Here is an 18105-nt window from a genome sequence, read left to right on the forward strand (position 1 = left end):
TCTCATTCTGTCCTCACGAAGAGCTGGAGATGGCGTAAGATTTGAGAGGCAGGCAGTGTGAAGGCGGCAAAATTAGCTTCGTGTGCTCTTTGGTAGTCACACGATAGGACTTTTCATCCATCGTAACACTCAACTTCTCTTGTAGGCGAGGAATTTGCCACCAGCGGACGATCGCAGGAACGACCAAAGAAGTTGAACCAGCTAGCCCGGTACCTCTCCTTACATTGAAGACACAGTTAATCTAGGCTGATATATTGCTGATACATTCATTGTACTGCAAGTCGGGATGGCCGAGTTGGTCTAAGGCGCCAGATTAAGGTTCTGGTCCGAAAGGGCGTGGGTTCAAATCCCACTTCCGACATGATGTTTTATCTTCGGGATGTTTTATAGAGCGCTCTTTAGTTCTAATTAAAAGATCTAATATGGTGAGCAAGTAACAAGCGAGTTCTACTCCCGACAAGATGTTTTATAGAGCGCTCTTATTTAGTAATAATTAAAAGATCCAATAGGGTGAGCAACTCCCCTTGGTGTCTATTTTTAGCAAGATGAAGGTGGCAACAACTTGTGACCACTACAATATTTGCGAGGTGAGTAACAAGAGAGTACAAGTATTCGTGAGCACTCCCTTTACTCGGGAGGGAGGGCACTCGGGGCGGGAGTGGGGAAGGGGGAGGAGAGAGAGAGAGAGAGAGAGAGAGAGTTGACAAAAAAACAGAGAATCCATGTGGCAAAAGGTTGTGTGGGACACTTTTTTATGAAAATGTAAGTAGCGGAAAGCAGTGCTAATAAGGTGGCAACAACTTGTGACAAAAGTATTGGAGGGACACTTTTGAGAAACAGTGTAAGGTTTTGGATTATTAACTCGTCAAAATTATGGTATTTCCACTTCTTAACATAGTGCTCCATCACACAAGACCTACAAGCATTGCCTTCACAATAACAAGACGACCTCCCTTCTTTTGTCCTAAAACAAAGGAAGAAAACTTTATTGAAAGGAGAGAGAACTTTATTTTGTCCCAAACAGCTCCTAAGGAGCTTAGCTCAGCATCCGAGCTAGAAATGACAACTTAGAGCAAATAAGAGAGCACATAATGTGCTCGATAGCATTGCCTTCATTGTTCGTTTTTTAATGAAATGTTGGAGTGTATCGATAGAGGAGGAGGATGCTCATGAGTTCACTTTGGGGAAGAGACTCGTTTCCTGCTCCTCGGATTACGTAACAGCACTCCTTCATTCGTACAGTCCATACGACTGTACTCACAGTTTGCGTCCGTACAGACTTGAGCCGCCGTACAGTCACATGGCAACGGCATGGGCATGGGATGAGTGGCAAGGATGTGGCATAAAATGATTAGAGAGAACACTTTTGAAAAAAAATGTACTGAGAGTGCTACCTTTGCCGACAGTGCTAAAAAGTCTAGTAAACCTAGAACTTCCCTTTTGACTTACAAAGGAGGAAACGGATCTAGTGAAAAAACCAACTGATTTCTCCAAAGCTGACAAATGAAATCGGCTCTCACCAAAGGCCAAATACAAAATAAAGGCTGCCCTTGTCTCTTAGAATGGTAAATTTTCAAGTGATATTAAGATGTATGTGAGTGACCCTGAGAGAGCCACCTTTGCACATCATATCAAATGCCACGAGACACATTAGATCCTTAGAACATGTGACGTGTGACTCCAAAACCACCTGACTAAAAGGGCAAACCGGTGAAATCTCCTTCCACTTGTTGATCCTATCTTTGGTTGAGAACTTACCAACTATCAACCTCAACAATACGAAATTCAAACGCTTCAAGGGAGTGGTTGACCATACACTTAGGATATTCCCAGCCCAGTTTTTGACTTGATTAAAAGTAACATAAAGCCTCCAGTGTGACTTAGAGGAGCAGGAAATGTCAACTTGTGAAAGTACATAGCACATCCTTTGCAACAAGCCAGAAAAGCTTTGTTCCTTTAGTATTAATCCATTCACGCAAGTCCAGTGACCAATTGACAAGTGTGCTTATAGGCCAGTCATGCCTTATTAATCTAGCAAAGGTAGCAATTAAGAACTTTAGCTCTGTATGTGACAAACTGATATGAAAATCTTGATAAGCTCCAAAAACGACAATACTAAGGGCTCCATATATCAACCCATGTTGACATCCCTTGATCATTGAGTTGCTTGGATATTTGAGGGCTAATCTACACAAGCATCACAAGATTGACAAATGGCTATTTATTAATCCACATATTCATTGCAAGTGATCGATCTCCTTCAAAACGAATAGCTCATCTCCACCTGAGCTCATTGTACTCCTTCCAACATATTAGGGTAAGATAGAAGAATCTCCTGTCACCTAAGACGACTTGATCAAATCCAAGAATACCTATTCGTTCAATCTAAGAACATGCAATGATAGCCCATGGATGATTTGAGTATAATTTTAACCGCCACTGAAAACACAACTTGTCACACTTTGCCTTAAGGGACTCCAACCCTAATCCACCCTCTACGTTTGACATAGTAATGTAATTGCATGCCATTGGTCTCTCCATAGAACATCTTTAGATAATCTTTCAACCACAGGATAACCTCCTTGTGCGAACGGAAAGACGATCAAGAAACCAAAAGGAACATGGGAGACAAAATATGTCACCATGTTTGCTTGTGAGAAAGGAAAGACAATATGAGAGACAAAATATGTCCTTCCAAGCAAAGTGCACTTTGGCTACACACCAATCTAATCTTTGCTTGAGAGTTATACCATTTCCTACTGGGCATCGCAAATTACCCCCCCCCCCCCTTTTGATGGCCTGAAACCCACTTTGGCTAAACACCAATCTAACCTTTTCTTGAGAGTTATACCAATTCCTAGTGGGCATCCCAGATATAGCAAAACCTCCCCCCACTTTGATGGCTTAAAACCCATATCTAGATAACCATTGCAGAGGTAGCTCCCAATCTAAACATAACACTGTGGACTTCGAATTGTTGATCCATGATCCCGAGGCGATTGCAAAATCCATGATCCCAAGGCAAGTGCAAAATCCTCATTAAATGGAAGTAGATTATCAAGATTTGCAAGGTTGGCTTCCAAAATAGTGGCATCATCATCTATAAAAATTTGGGCAATGAAACAGGAACTATTTGGGAGAGCCAATTGCCTCTTGACTTGAGAGTCAATCTCCAGCAATAGGGACTCAGTGACAATCACAAACAATAGTGGGGAAGGGACATCCCTATCGGGCAGACCTTTGCAGTGAGAGTTTTTCATAAAAATACCCATTGACCACAATTGTCAGTGTGGTGTTGGAGAATAATGTGCATGTCATTTTGTGATAAAAAGCTCTTGTCAATACGAAGCCGATAAAAGCTTCTTTTCCCCAATCCTACAATATAATATTAATAAAATTCAAGTCGCTATGTGATAATCATTCCCAATGCATGATAGATCCACTAATCATCCTATGGATACTTCATAAAAGGAACTTTATAGGGCACAAAAATTGCTAACCTTTGCAAAAATAAGTAGGGATGAGATAGGACCAACATTTGAGGGTATGAATGTATCGATGGGATATATATGCTATATGCACACTATAATGACTTTAAGACCTATGTGAGCACACAAAGTGCTTTCTTATTAATAATCCAACATTTTGTCTTTTAATTTTCATTTTTATAAACAATATAAAACAATTTATATTCAGGCATCTCATAATGCAATAAAGCTTTAGCAACAATCATTCCTAATACTACTATAGAAGATCCAATCTTTGAGGGGCCAAAAGACATCCAAAGGTAGGTGCTAGTTGAAGGTGACAATGTTGTAGTGCTTGCAAAAAAAATGAGAATGAAGAAGGTAAAATTTTCCACATTTTAAAATGTTGTTCCACTAGAGAGATGGCAAAGCATACATAGAGAGATACATGGGGGATACTTTGTTGGCCTACATTAATTTAAGTCGCTATACATTAACATGACCAATGCATTTATGCCAGATATCAATATCTGCAACTACACTGGTCCCATGTGCAAACATTACTGCACTCAATTCAAGCATGCCCGCATCCAATGTAAACATCCTTCCCTTCTTCTTCCCTTTTGCTATCAAGCGACCTTTATTTTTCATATCCTCAACAAAGCATCCATGAGGATTAAATTCGACCTGCAAGCCCTAAACCATTTGACCAATAGAAACCAGGTTCTTGGTGATATTCGGGACATGAAATACATCAAACAAGTATTTCTTTTTCCCATCCTGCATAGACAAAGGAATTTTACCAATCTGCACAATAGGATGTGTAGTATCATCACCAGTCTCCACAAATCCTGGTCTTTCCATTTTCCTTACATCCTACATCCATTTTGCATGACCTGTCATGTGGTTTGATGCACCTGAGTCAACATACCACACATCATTGCTTTCTTTTGCACTTGTCATAGAATTTTGGTCATGTGCTGTACCATAAACAAATGCTCATTTCTGTCATCACCCTGTCTACTAGAGGATGCATAATTGCCTTGTTGCAATTTTCCATTCATGATGTCATTTTGCTTTTTATAGCAGTCTTTAGCCATATGACCCATTTTACCATAGTAGTAGCATTCAACATTACTATTTGCATTTTGGCTTCTCTGCCATCCACCGCAACCTCTTTGGCTCCCCCTTCCTCTAAGGTTACCACGCCCTCCTCTATAGGACTGGTTTTCTTGAATTTGCTACATATTCTGATTTTTGCCATGACCTCCAGATCGGCTTGCTCTACCTCTGCCTCTACCTCTTCTAGCATTTGAGTAGAAGATAGCTTCTTTTAAAGTTCCTCCTGAAGAAGATGTACCACCATTTCTCTGCTCTTCAGAAATTAGAAGAGCAATCAACTCCTCAAAATTAGGAAATGTTTCACGGATGACAATGGATGTTTGGAATTGTGCATAATCCTTTCCTAGACCATTCAAGGTCACATAAACTAAATCATCATCTTCCACTAGCGACCCAATGGAAGCAAGTGAATCTGCAATCTTCTTCATCTTCATGTGGTAGTCATTGATGCTCATATTTTATCTTTGCACATTATGCAACTCTCGCTTAAGCTGCATTTTTCTGGCTTGCGTATTTGTGCTATACATTTTTGTCAAAGTGTCCCATGCCTCCTTTGGCGTGCTTGCATCCTAAATATGCACAATCATAGAATCTGAAATACTGATAGACAACCAATACATAACTTTTCTGGCTCTCTCTTGCCATCCTTTAAATGCCTGCAGCTCCTATTGATTGGGAACATTAGGAATAACTAGTTCTTGTTCAGCTCCAGTAATGAACTCCCAATAAAGAGCATTAGACGCCATTACAGAACATTGCAAAAATATTCTGTCACTGCAAAAAAACACAACGTGCCTCACAAGAGCAATTCTGCAAAACTGACGAAAGTGGTATTTGACCACATAGTCACTTCCTAGTGATGATTTTGCATCAACAGGCAATAAGAATGATTCTGTCACTCCCAATATCTCTGTACACAGACATACAATGCAATTTTTATGGTAACTTTTCATCGACCTGCGGAACAGTGGTCGCATAGCAAAAACAGGGCACTTTCCTGAGTGCTTGTGAAAAACTTCTGCCACCAAAACGGGCCCCAAAATGGCCTCGAATCAAAAAAATAATGTAACCAAGGGCTTCGCCTGTACCCGCAGCATATACTGCCCTCTTACCACACCGTGAAGGGCATCCCAATTTGAGACAATGCACTCTTTCACTTTTCAACTGTGCTACCTGTAGAGATTTGCTCCCAAACTCAAAAAAGGAAAGCAACACTGATCCTCTTACCAAGACACCGCGAACTTGGTTTGTTTTCTTGAGCTCCTTGCCATGAACCGAGCTCTGATACCATGTGAAGAGAGTGGGAGAGAAGTAAGGAGTCTCACTTGCAGCTTTCTCACATACACAATGGTTGAATACACACAAAGGTGGAGGCTGAAAACAGTTTTCCTCTTCTTAGTTGTGAAAGCCAAAATAACTCTCTTTTTAGTACAAAAGAAATAGGTGAACCCTATATGTGGGTCTCAAACCAAACTCAGCTAACCTAGGTGGCATAGTAACTGAGCCACTAACTAGAGTACATAAAGATAGCTGTCATCCAGCTATTATTCATGGGCAGTGTATCAACCGCATCTACGGCTAACAAGTCGGTGTGCACAACGGTAACCCCGGCATATCACAAGTGGAGCTCGATATCTCAACACAACATGTTGGGCTTATTTGTTGTTAGGACAAAACAATTGAATAGAGACAACACACACTAGTGAAATTCTCACTTATGGAGATTTTTTGGCTCATCTATGATATAAATTGTAGCAACCAAATGATCCACAACTTGCTTCAATAAGAATTCAAGAGCCATAGAAGAGTTGCGACACAGTAGGAGACTTTGAACATCATTTTTCTCCCATGTTACCAAATGTCATCTTGATCTCATGCATAGCCATGAATTGGTAGATCCATGTGTTGAACCAATCACTAGCTCCCTTGTTCTATCAGAGAAACCAATAAACTTTCAAGTTTTGAACCCTCTCACACCTTAGAACCACAAACGCCTTTCCATGATGGAGTCCTAACAACAAATAATCCTAGATTTCCCCCTCTACAACTGAATAGGGAGCCAACAAAACGTTAACAAAAAACAAAAAAATATGTTTGAAGTACACACAATGTGAACACCTTTAGACATGACGAACCCACCAATGAAACAAGATAATCTAGAGGCATCAGAGGGCTACACCATAGACACGGGGAGGACGTAAGTACCATGCTCGTAATTGCTTAGTTTTCATAGCTTTTTTGCTGAAATCTCATTCTATTTTAATCTGGTGGTTTGACAAGAGTTGAAATCTCATTCTGTTGTAATCTAGTGGTTTCATTGATTATAAATACTTAAATGATTTCATATGTTGACCTCGCATACTAGCATTTCACAAACTTTTATTCATTTCTATTTAGTTTGAGGAGTGCAAGCTCTTCGATGGAGGCACGATATGGATTTGTAAGAGAATAGATTGTCACAAGTCTCCCAACATTCCCAAGACCTTTTCTTCCAAGATTAGGTTTGATGGTCATTGTGTTCGGGATCACCACTTGCCCCCTACACCCTACCTTTGTGCTGCATGGGTTAGGTGAGACCCCATTGCACCACATGCCCCCCTGCCACTTGTGCCCCCACCACATGCTCCTCCACCTCCTACAATTGAGGAGATGGCAAGGGTAAAGAGTCAGAGACTCCACGCTCCCGTACTGGTCCTGGTATGCATTTTTAATACCATTTACTTTATGGATGTATGATTGCTTCAAGTGTGCTTACCTTCACGTTCATGCCTCGCATGTGTTTAGGGTGGAGTAGCATTCACATTGATTTAGAAATGCTGCCTACAAACAAGGGCAAAACCTCAGTTCACATGGATCTAACGTCCCCAGCTCTACATAACAAAAAGGGGAAGAAACCTATGCACGCCATACCACAAGTGCGTAGTGCAATGATCTTCATTCAACACTTGGAAGAAATTAGGTATTACTACTAATCATCCATTGCTCCACTCATAGGGCTCCTCCACAGGGGACATCGAGAAGGCGGACTTAAAGATGGCTGAGAGCATGAAGCATGTCTTGTAGGACGCTTTCGGATATGTTCATGGTATGGTACTTCCCTTAGATCAATTTATTATGTGCATTCTAATGTTCATTGAGATGTGCTTTTGATATTATTAACTTGTTGTTCCATTGTAATTCAGTGCATAGCCAAGTCCACGATGAACCTTGTATGGTAGACATGTTGAGATAGTGTCTTTTGATGTCCTTGAAAGATTCCAATGAGGAGGTGCCAAAACGGAGGCAATGGAGGAGCCAAAGGAGGAGGCGATCGGGGAGCAAGAGGAGGAGTCAAAGTAGGATGAGGGGGAGGAATTGGCAAAGGAGGAGAAGGAGGAGGTAGTGGAGGATGTGGAGGGGACAGAGGAGGGGGACAAGGAGGCACTGCAAGAAGCGATGCAAGATATTGTAAAGGGGACAGAGGAAGTAGTGCATGATGTAGCAGAGGCGAGGAGGAGTCACCTTACAACATGCATGTGGGGCTACATATGTTGGGCAATTTGGCATATGCGGACTTGTAAACACAACCCGTTGTTGTGCTACCCCTTGTGAGGAGGGTATCACACATCATTTATGTTCTTGCATGTGAGGCTATGCTCATGTTATAGATTCAGGTGCTAGTTTTAGGGAATGAACTCTTTTGAAATTAAAGTACCTTAGTATATTTAGTTGATCGTTTCATTGAAATACTTTGGCTGAACTACTATTTTTCTTTGTTTGAAGTACTTTTGTCTATATAATTGATCATCTCATATGAATGCATGCATGAAGTGTTGAGAGGACATGGCCCCTCGAAGAAGTCGAGGCTTGATGTAGAGAACTATATATTTGTTTAGAGAACATGGGCTTATGATTAGAGAATATTCATGTAGTTTTGAGGCTCTCTTTCAATTTTGAGAACAAAGCTCCAAATTTTGAGAAAATGTTCTATAATTCTAGAGCTATTGTCTACCAGGTTCACATCATGTTCATACATGCATTTTTTCACCAAGATTATAGAGATATGCTTGGGCCAATGTTTAAATATTCACATTCGATCGAGTTTATGTTTGTACTTGACCAATGACATGTGTAAACTTCAAATCATTGATCTAGTTGTCTACCATTGGGCTTATACGTTCATATGCTAGGGTTAGGGTTACATGTTTGCATGCTTGAGTTTATGTTTTGTGGTTCAATCATTGGGTTTATGTTTATATGTACATACGCTCCGATTTATGTTGTGTTCATATGTTCATACGGTTTCATTAAATGTGTTTAATTGTTAAATGTGTGCACTTTCTAGAGATGTGACAAACACTTAGGACATATATAGGGTTTATGTGAACACATGGGCTATATGAACAGATGAGCTTATGAGCAATTAAACATGCAATATAAACACATGAACATGTATATGAGCACATGAATACATATGAGGATAGAAACATATGAGCATATGAGCAAATAAACATACGAGCATATAAACATATGAATATATCATCATATAAAAATATGAACATATGAGCATGTATATATTTATAAACATATGAGCATGGATATATGGACATGTGAACATGTTTACATGTATATATGTATGTTTATATGAGCATACAAACATGTGAGCATCATTACATCTATGAAAATATGAGCATCATTATATGTTTATATGAGCATATGAACTTATAAACAATATAACATAGGAGCATATAAACATGTGCACATATGAATGTACGAAGCATACAGACATATGAGCACATGAACATAATTATAAACAATATAGCATATGAGCATATAAGCATGTAAGCATATGAACATATGATCATTTGAGCATACGAAACATGTGAGCTATAAACATGTGCACATATGAATGTACGAAGCATATAAACATATGAGCATATGAACTCATAACAATATAACATATGAGCATATGAATGTATGATCATTCGAGCATATGAAACATAGGAGCATATAAACATGTGCGCATATGAACATACGAAGCATATACACATATGAGCATATGAACTTATAAACAATATAACATATGAGCATATGAACGTACGAAGCATATAAACATATGAGCATATGGAGTTATAAAAAATATAACATATGAGCATATGAACGTATGATCATTTGAACATTTAAAAAATAGAACATATGAAGAAATAAGCATATAAACATTTAAGCATGTATATATGTACGAATGTATGAACATGCAAACATATGAGCATATAAACATGCGAACATATAAACAATATAACATATGAGCATATATACATGTGAGAATATGAACATATGATCATTTGAACGTTTAAAATATAGAACATATGAAGAAAGAAGCATATAAACATTCAAGCATGTATACATGTACGAATGTATGAACATGAAAAATTATGAGCATATAAACATGTGAACATATAAACAATATCACATATGAGCATATAAACATACTAGCATATGAATGTTTAAACATATGAACGTATGAAGCATATAAACATATGAGCATATGAACTTATAAACAATATAACATATGAGCATTAGAACATGTGATTATTTGAGGGCACTGTGACACATATTAACATATGTACATATGTACATATAGTCGTGGTACGAGCATATAAACATGTGAATGCATGAACATAAAAGAAATATTTTAAATGAATATGTACAAAAGAATTACTTTATTGGAATATTTGCTTTATTTGAATATGTACAGATGACATATGTTGTGGCTTCTCGTGTTGGTGTAGAACTTGTAGACCGGTGCTAGTGTTTCTCTATACAAGGCTTTGCCCTTTGGATGGAGTTTCCAAAACCATCATTAATGGCTTGGAGTGTGTTTGAGGGGTGCAATGAGTGGTCATAAGCTCTTTCCTTTAGCACCTGCAAGTTTATCACGTCTCGGGCCACCATGGCTTTCCCCCATCTCTAGACATGCTACATACTATAGTTGTGAGTTGGTCTCCTTCCAAGAATTTGACATACTCATCTGGTATGTCATTTGCTCGATGGACAAAATTCTCTATGATGCCCTTGATATTACAGTTTCTTTTGACGCCCTTGTTCTTCACCATGTCAACATACCAATAATATGGCAAGCACTTATGGAGAAGCTTGTCTAACAACCAATCGATATGTCTCCCATGAATACCCTTCCTCCCAACTAGAAATCGAGTAGAAATCTTGCCTTTAGCATACTATGGTAGGACTCTATGGCACCATTAGTATCTTGATTTGCATGAGGCATGTGCCTTGTTGCTCATACCCACATATTTACATAATAAGAGAATGATGGGTTGTAAAAGTCTACGTGTCTAAGAAAGTAGTAAATCGCTTGTGTACAAAACTCACCCAAGTGGGATAACCAAATCCATTAGGAAAAAAGGGAGCTCATTTTGGGGCCCTTTGGCCCAAATGAAAATTAGCTCTCAACCAATGGCAACAGGGCTAATGGACCATGGTGGAAATTAGAAAAAAGAAAAAATATTCCAAAATGTCAGACTAAGAACTAAAATTTTATGTATAAACAACTATCAAGTACAAATAAAAAAGTCTTTTTCGAGATATAGAGCAAATTCTTAGTCTGACAACATCTTATTAAAAAAAGATCACTTATTGAAATGTTGTTTTCTGCTCCCTCCATCCCCCCCTCTCTCTCTCTCACTCCCTCCCTCTCTCTCTCTCTCTCTCTCTCTCTCTCTCTCTCTCTCTCTCTCTCTCCCCACTCTCCCTCTCCCGCACTCCATTTCTCTGTCGTTGGCTCTGTTACCCAATGTTCTTTTTGTTCCTCTATGTTTCTTCAAAGTAGTATTTTCATTCTCGTCCTCTCTCTCTCTCTCTCTCTCTCTCTCTCTCTCTCTCTCTCTCTCTCTCTCTCTCTCTCTCTCTCTCTCTCGCCCCCCCTCTCCCTCATGGCATGTCTTGTCGTGCTTTCTTACTATAGGTTCGTTCTTAGGCTTCTTCTCTCCGATTTCACCCATTGTTTTCTTTCGAAGATTAACATGTTTAAGCTTCTCATTTATTGTATTTGGCACTTGGTTGCGATTAATTGTAGAGAATCTGGATTGTGTGAGAGAATTTTTTGGAGACTGATAGGAAATTTTGCATTGACTTATCTATCAAGGAACAAGGTTGCTCTCTCTTTCCTTTACATTTTGATTCTTCCAGTTTACAAATGCTTCAAAAGGTTGTCTTCTTTGAGTTTACAAGTGCTTCGATTTTGGGTTGGATTGTATTTGATAGGCTAGGAAGAAGCTAGCAGTTACGACACCAAAGACGACATAAAAAACTTGGTCTCTCTTAAATTTAATCTTGGTTTTTTATCTTAGTCTCTTAACTTTAATCTTAATCTTTATCTTTCATTTTGGTTATAGACATGCAAAATTGAGTGCTGATCATAGGTTTGTAGTTCGAGTGCTAGATTGCATTGTTGATATTCTTTTCTTATGTTTTAGATATTCAACTTCCAAGAGTTTTAAAACATCTTTAAGTTTAGAATGGACCGTTATCAAACTTATAAAAAAAGTTGTGTTGATCAAAATGGAGAGGGAGAAAAAATAATTGAGGTATCGTTACCTCGTTGACCTAAGTCTTCTATTTCTTCTATAGAAATCACCAACAAAATCACAGTTGAAGGTGATTGGCAAACATTGAGTATAGCAAAAGGATTTTGGGTGCTAATGCAACATGACAGAAGAAGGAAAAAATGGCATGGCAATGAATGCTTGACATCTTGGAAAGGAAGAGTGAAAAATTTTAAAGTGAAAGAGTGAAACATGAAATATTGATTCAACATGTGTACATGCATAAAGAGCTTGTCTTGTTGGATCATGCAAAGTACCTTTCACGGCCTAGAACAAATTGTAAGTGACCTCTTTGAATGTTTGTATAACATAACTCCAGATGTTCTTAAATCAATCTTACACTTGTTCAGATGTGTACCCTTCATCTTATGAGCAATGGCAACCAATATAATGCATTTTAGGGTTCATGGATATATAGGAGAATTGCAATATGTAGGCAGATCTGCAATGCATCTTGCCTAATCACGTATCTTCTTATATGATCATTATTATACCAATTATTGGACAAGGCCAACACACATGGTATGTTGGAAAAATTAGACATCCCAGCATTGATTGGCCAATTCCTGAAGGCAATGTGATAGAGAGCTACAGAGCCAAACTATTGATGAAAATACAATGCTCTTTACGAACAAGGAATTGCAACTCGAATATGCAGAATAAATATATGCATGCCAATCACAGTCTTTATTGAGCTTTTCAATCATCTACCAATCAAAGGTTGTAAAACTCTTGTAAAATTATGCTCCATTATAAGGCAAATGGCAGAGATGATATTTTGAACTTCTTGGATGACGGTTGGGATAGGATCACATCCAACTCAATATACTGTGAGGTTGTTGGTTCCTCGATACAACTCAAATATATGATTACGATCCATAATTTCATGTTTTCTTATCCTATAAATGAAGTAGATTGATTGGAAATAAACTTATCCCTTTAGACCAGGATCTTGAACTCATTTGGTCCTGATAATGAATCACTCGACATCACGGTTAATGAGAATGGAAATTTGGTGAGTGTTATATCACTCAAATAGAGATGTACACTTTTACAATTGTGACATGACATAGACAAGGAGATTGAAGGAAGTGTGCCAGTTGGATTTACCTTCATACTCAATAATAAGAAGTTACTCTTTGGAGAATAATTTGATTGACTATGTTGGATTTTATTAATTTTATTTGTATTTTAATTGTGATCACATTTTGTCAATAGCTTCTTCGAAGGAGGGAAAGTACAATTCAATATAGAGAGATCTATAATCAAATCATTGAAATCAGTCAAAATTGATAATTTCAGGTGTTCAAGATCTATAACTGGTCGATGTTTCCACTGTGTTCTTAAAGTCAAATAAAATTTGGTTTCTCATTCCTAAAAAACTGTTCATTTTTAGGAACCTCAGTTGGGGGCAACAAATTGAGGCAAGGAATGCATGAGAAAGACACCACTAATTAATAGCAAGAACAACAAAGAGCCTTAAAGCATTTGTACAATGATTTTTTAATATCAAACTCCATTGTAGAGCACTCTGTTTATGGAATCTCAGGGTTGTACAATTTCTCTGAAATATATGAGAAATATATATTCATTCTCTCTCTCTCTCTCTCTCTCTCTCTCTCTCTCTCTCTCTCTCTCTCTCTCTCTCTCTCTCTCTCTCTCTCTCTCTCTCTTTCTCTCTCTCCAAAGATAGTACATGTTTACAAAATTGTCATTTTTGGTATCAATAAACATCGATATAAGAAGAATTTATTAGGTGTTACAAACCAAAATCATCTTTGAGGGTAGCACAATCTACCAATGTTTTTGGATCATTTGTAGCCTCCTTCAATTATAGGCTCAACATTCAGAGAGGGGGTTGGGTATTCAAAGGAAGGGGCTCAATATCCTGAGGTCTAGGCTCAAGATGGTCAAGAGGAAGCTTAGGGTTTGGCAGAGGTTCCTTGGATGTGAGCTCTGATGTAAGAGGAGGGTTTTTAGATGTTGGTAGAGGACCTTGAGATTGGGACTTAGGGTATTTAAAACCAAGCCCTGTTGTTGGAGGAGGGTGATGCTCAACAGTGATGTCCTCCATGCCTCTTGAGCTTTGTCCCTCTGCTACTATATTAGAGCCTTCCGTTGTAGCTTTTGTTTTTGTGGTAGATTGGATGTCCTTCTCCATTATTGTAACCCTATGGATGTGGGCTGCAAGAAGAAATGTATCTTTATTCTTGAAAGAATTTGATAAAATAGTCTTCTACAACCTGTTGTAGTGCCCAAATTGCTGTTCTTTCCCAATGGAAGCCAACGTCCATAAGGCTCATGTCGTCGCAGATTGCCTCACTAATCATTGAAACGGACCCCTAAAAGTACACAATCCCATTACTTTTTTAGCTTTCGTTATCTCACGTAGTGTAGTGACCTTTTGCATGAACCTCCTCCTTCTTGCTTGTTTTAGAAGATGCATTGGTTTCCCTTTTCTTGAGTTAGTGGCTTGTCCTTTTGAAGATGCCATCCTTGCTATTGATGGACCCTCTTCGTTCACCTTGTTAGTAGCTTTCATTCATTCCATTAGGAAATATGTTGATATGCACACTCACACATGATTAAAACCAAGTGTTAACTCCTCGTCTCTCTCTGTCTCTATCTCTGTCTTTATATCTGTCTCTCTGTCTCTGTCTCTGTCTCTCTCTCTTCCCTTTAACATCAACTAGCAAATACATCTCTCTCTCTCTCTCTCTCTCTCTTCCCCTGGCACATAATTATAGCCTTCTAGGCTCCATAATCATTTCCAATAAGAGCGTTCAAAAGAAAGTGATTTTGAGGTTTGGGAATTACCCAAACCTCCAAATCTCTTTCTTTTGTACACTCTTTATTTTGGCTCTCTCTCTCGCTCTCTCTCTCTCTCTCTTTGTGTCTATGTGTGTGTTAAATAGTTCTAGAATTCTAAGCTCTATAGTGCTTTCCAATAAGGCTATGCAAAAGAAAGTGATTTGGAGGTTTGGGAATTACCCAAACCCCCAAATTGCTTTCTTTTGTACACACCTTATTCTCTCTCTCTCTCTCTCTCTCTCTCTCTCTCTCTCTCTCTCTCTTGCACCTTGCACCTCTCTCCCACTTTCTCTATCTCGCTCGCATGCAACCCTACCCACCCCCCTTGCCCCCCCCCTCTCTCTCTCTCTCTCTCTCTCTCTCTCTCTTACATCAGCCATTAAATTCATCTCTCTCTCTCTCTCTCTCTCTCTCTCTCTCTCTCTCTCCCTCCCTCCCTCCCTCTCTCCCTCCCTCCCTCCCTCCGTCTCTCTCTCTCTCTCTCTCTCTCTCTCTCTCTCGTGAGGTGCCCTACTTAGAAACCATATGTATCACGTGCGTTCAAGGGGTATTAAAAAAACTCAACTAAAATTTTCCCTTGAAGAAAAACACCCCTCTTTACTTATGAACTAAGTGATTTTTTTCTAAAGTTGAATTAAAAAAACCTTCTTATTATTGTAAACCTACAAAAATTTTCCAAAAAGATAATTTAAAATACCCCTCCTTTTGAATGCAGGTGGTACACTAAAATTTTATGAGGTGAACTCCCCGAGCTCTCTCTCTCTCTCTCTCTCTCTCTCTCTCTCTCTCTCTCTCTCTATCTCTGTCTCTTCGTCTCTCTTCCCTTGGCACATAATTATAGCCTTCTTGTCTCCATAAGGATTTCCAATAAGAGTGTACGAAAGAGAGCAATTTGGAGGTTTGGGAATTACTCTCCCTCCCTCCCTCCCTCCCTCCCTGCCTGCCTGCCTCCCTCCCTCTCTCTTTCTCCCTCCCTCTCCCTCTTTCTCTCTCTCTCTCTCTTCCCGTGGCACATAAATATAGTCTTCTAGGCTCCATAAGGATTTCCAATAACAGTGTACAAAAGAAAGTGATTTGGAGGTTGGGAATTACCCAAACCTCCAAATCGCTTTGTTTTGTACACTCTTTATTTTGTCTCTCTCTTTCTCTCTCTCTCTCTCTCTCTCTCTCTCTCTTCCCCTGGCACATAAATATAGATTTCTAGGCTCCATAAGGATTTCCAATAACAATGTACAAAAGAAAGTGATTTGGAGGTTGGGAATTACCCAAACCTCCAAATCACTTTCTTTTGTACACTCTTTCTTTTGTCTCTCTCTCTCTCTCTCTCTCTCTCTCTCTCTCTCTCTCTCTCTCTCCCCTGGCACATAAATATAGCCTTCCAGGCTCCATAAGGATTTCCAATAACAGTGTACAAAAGAAAGTGATTTGGAGGTTGGGAATCACGCAAACCTCCAAATCGCTTTCTTTTGTACACTCTTTATTTTGGCTGTGTGTGTGTGTGTCTCCCTCTGTGTTACCTAGTTCTAGAATTCTAAGCTCTATAGTGCTTTCCAATAAGGTTTGCAAAAGAAAGCAATTTGGAGGCTTGGGAATTACCGAAATCTCCAAATCGCTTTCTTTTGTACACAATTTATTTCGGCTCCCTCCCTCCTGCTCTCTCTCTCCCTCTCTCCCTCTCTCTCTCTCTCTCTCTCTCTCTCTCTCTCTCTCTCTCTCCCCCCTCCCCCATTTGCCAAAATCTCTTTCTCTCTCTCTCTCTCTCCCTCTCTCCCGCGTTGTCTCTCTCTGTCTGTCTCTGTCTCTATCTCTCTCTCTCTTCGTATAATAGAACATGATTTAGGGCTTTGGGCGGATATCCCCCAAACCCACCCCCAAATCACTTTCATTTCTAAACTATTCACCCAAAGCCCCAAATGGAGTTCTATTGTACAACCTGAAAATGTAGGGGTGAGGAGGGGGGAGAGAGCCTTGTACGGCTCATTATGGCTATTTAAAGCGCGCACATCTCTCTCTCCTTCTCTCTCTCTCTCTTAGACTTCTACAAAAGAATGCGATTTGGGGGTCTAGGCATTTCCTAGACAACCAGAATTGCATTCTTTTGTATTATGATGGGAGCTTAAATGAGAGGGAGGCTATGGAGCACCATCAAGCGAGAGAGAGAGAGAGAGAGAGAGAGAGAGAGAGAGAGAGAGAGAGAGAGAGAGAGAGAGAGAGAGAGAGAGAGAGAGAGAGAGAGAGAGAGAGGAGGCATGGTGGCGCACTCCAAGGGATGATTTTAGTGGTGGCTCATGATCAATGACGTGGATGGCTCTTCGCGAGCAAGAGAAAATGTGAGCCTCGAGAAGGAGAGTCGAGACTTGACTGTTGGCATGCCTATCGAGGTTTTAATAGGTCAATCATTATGCACGTGTGGTAACATCTCCTTGTGCAACTCATTATGGCTATTTAAAGCCCGCACTTGTCGTCTCGGTATATGTGCCCCTCACATCAAGTCATCCCAGTATGCCTCCCCCTCACAACACATGCCCCTCACTTCCATAGCTCGTCTACTCCCACAGCTCCTCTACTCCGTCTTCGTTGCTCTCTCACTCCGTCGGTCATCCGCACGCCAGCCCTGCTCGTCCACACCCATCCTGCTCATCCGCGTAGATGCCATTCATCCATGCTAGTGCCGCTCATCCACACCAGCCCTGCTCAATGGAGGGTATGGTCTCCTCTCTCTCTCTCTCTCACCTTCTCTCTCTCTCTCTCTCTCTCTCTCTCTCTTTCTTTCTCTCTCTCTCTCTCTCTCTCTCTCTCCTTGACCCCAACTTGTACACAAGAACATGATGTTAGCAATTTGGGGGTCTGGGAAATGCCCAAACCCCCAAATCGTGTTCTTGTGTACAAGTTGGTGTTAGGGAGTGAGAGAGGGAGAGGGAGCAAAAGAGTGGGGGGTTGGAGAGTGAGAGATAGAGTACTCTTTCAAACAAGAGTACAAATGAAAGCAATTTGGGGGTCTGGGAAATTCCCAAACCCCCAAATCATGTTCTTGTGTACAAGTTGGGGTTAGGGAGTGAGAGAGGGAAAGGGAACAAAAGAGTGGGGGGTTGGGGAGAGAGAGA

At 39.8% G+C, this 18105-nt stretch overlaps 1 non-coding gene across 1 annotated transcript; it reads left to right on the top strand.

Moving 5' to 3' along the window:
- The first annotated feature begins 280 nt into the window (after positions 1-280).
- On the top strand, positions 281-361 carry TRNAL-AAG (transfer RNA leucine (anticodon AAG)). The gene has a single exon. It is a non-coding gene; the product is annotated as a tRNA-Leu (tRNA).
- Positions 362-18105: the final 17744 nt, after the last annotated feature.

This window comes from Dipteris shenzhenensis, chromosome 4 (genome assembly GCF_047967505.1).
Source record: "Dipteris shenzhenensis isolate YYH24624 ecotype China chromosome 4, Dip_SZ_1.0, whole genome shotgun sequence".
In the NCBI taxonomy this organism is placed as follows: domain Eukaryota; kingdom Viridiplantae; phylum Streptophyta; class Polypodiopsida; order Gleicheniales; family Dipteridaceae; genus Dipteris; species Dipteris shenzhenensis.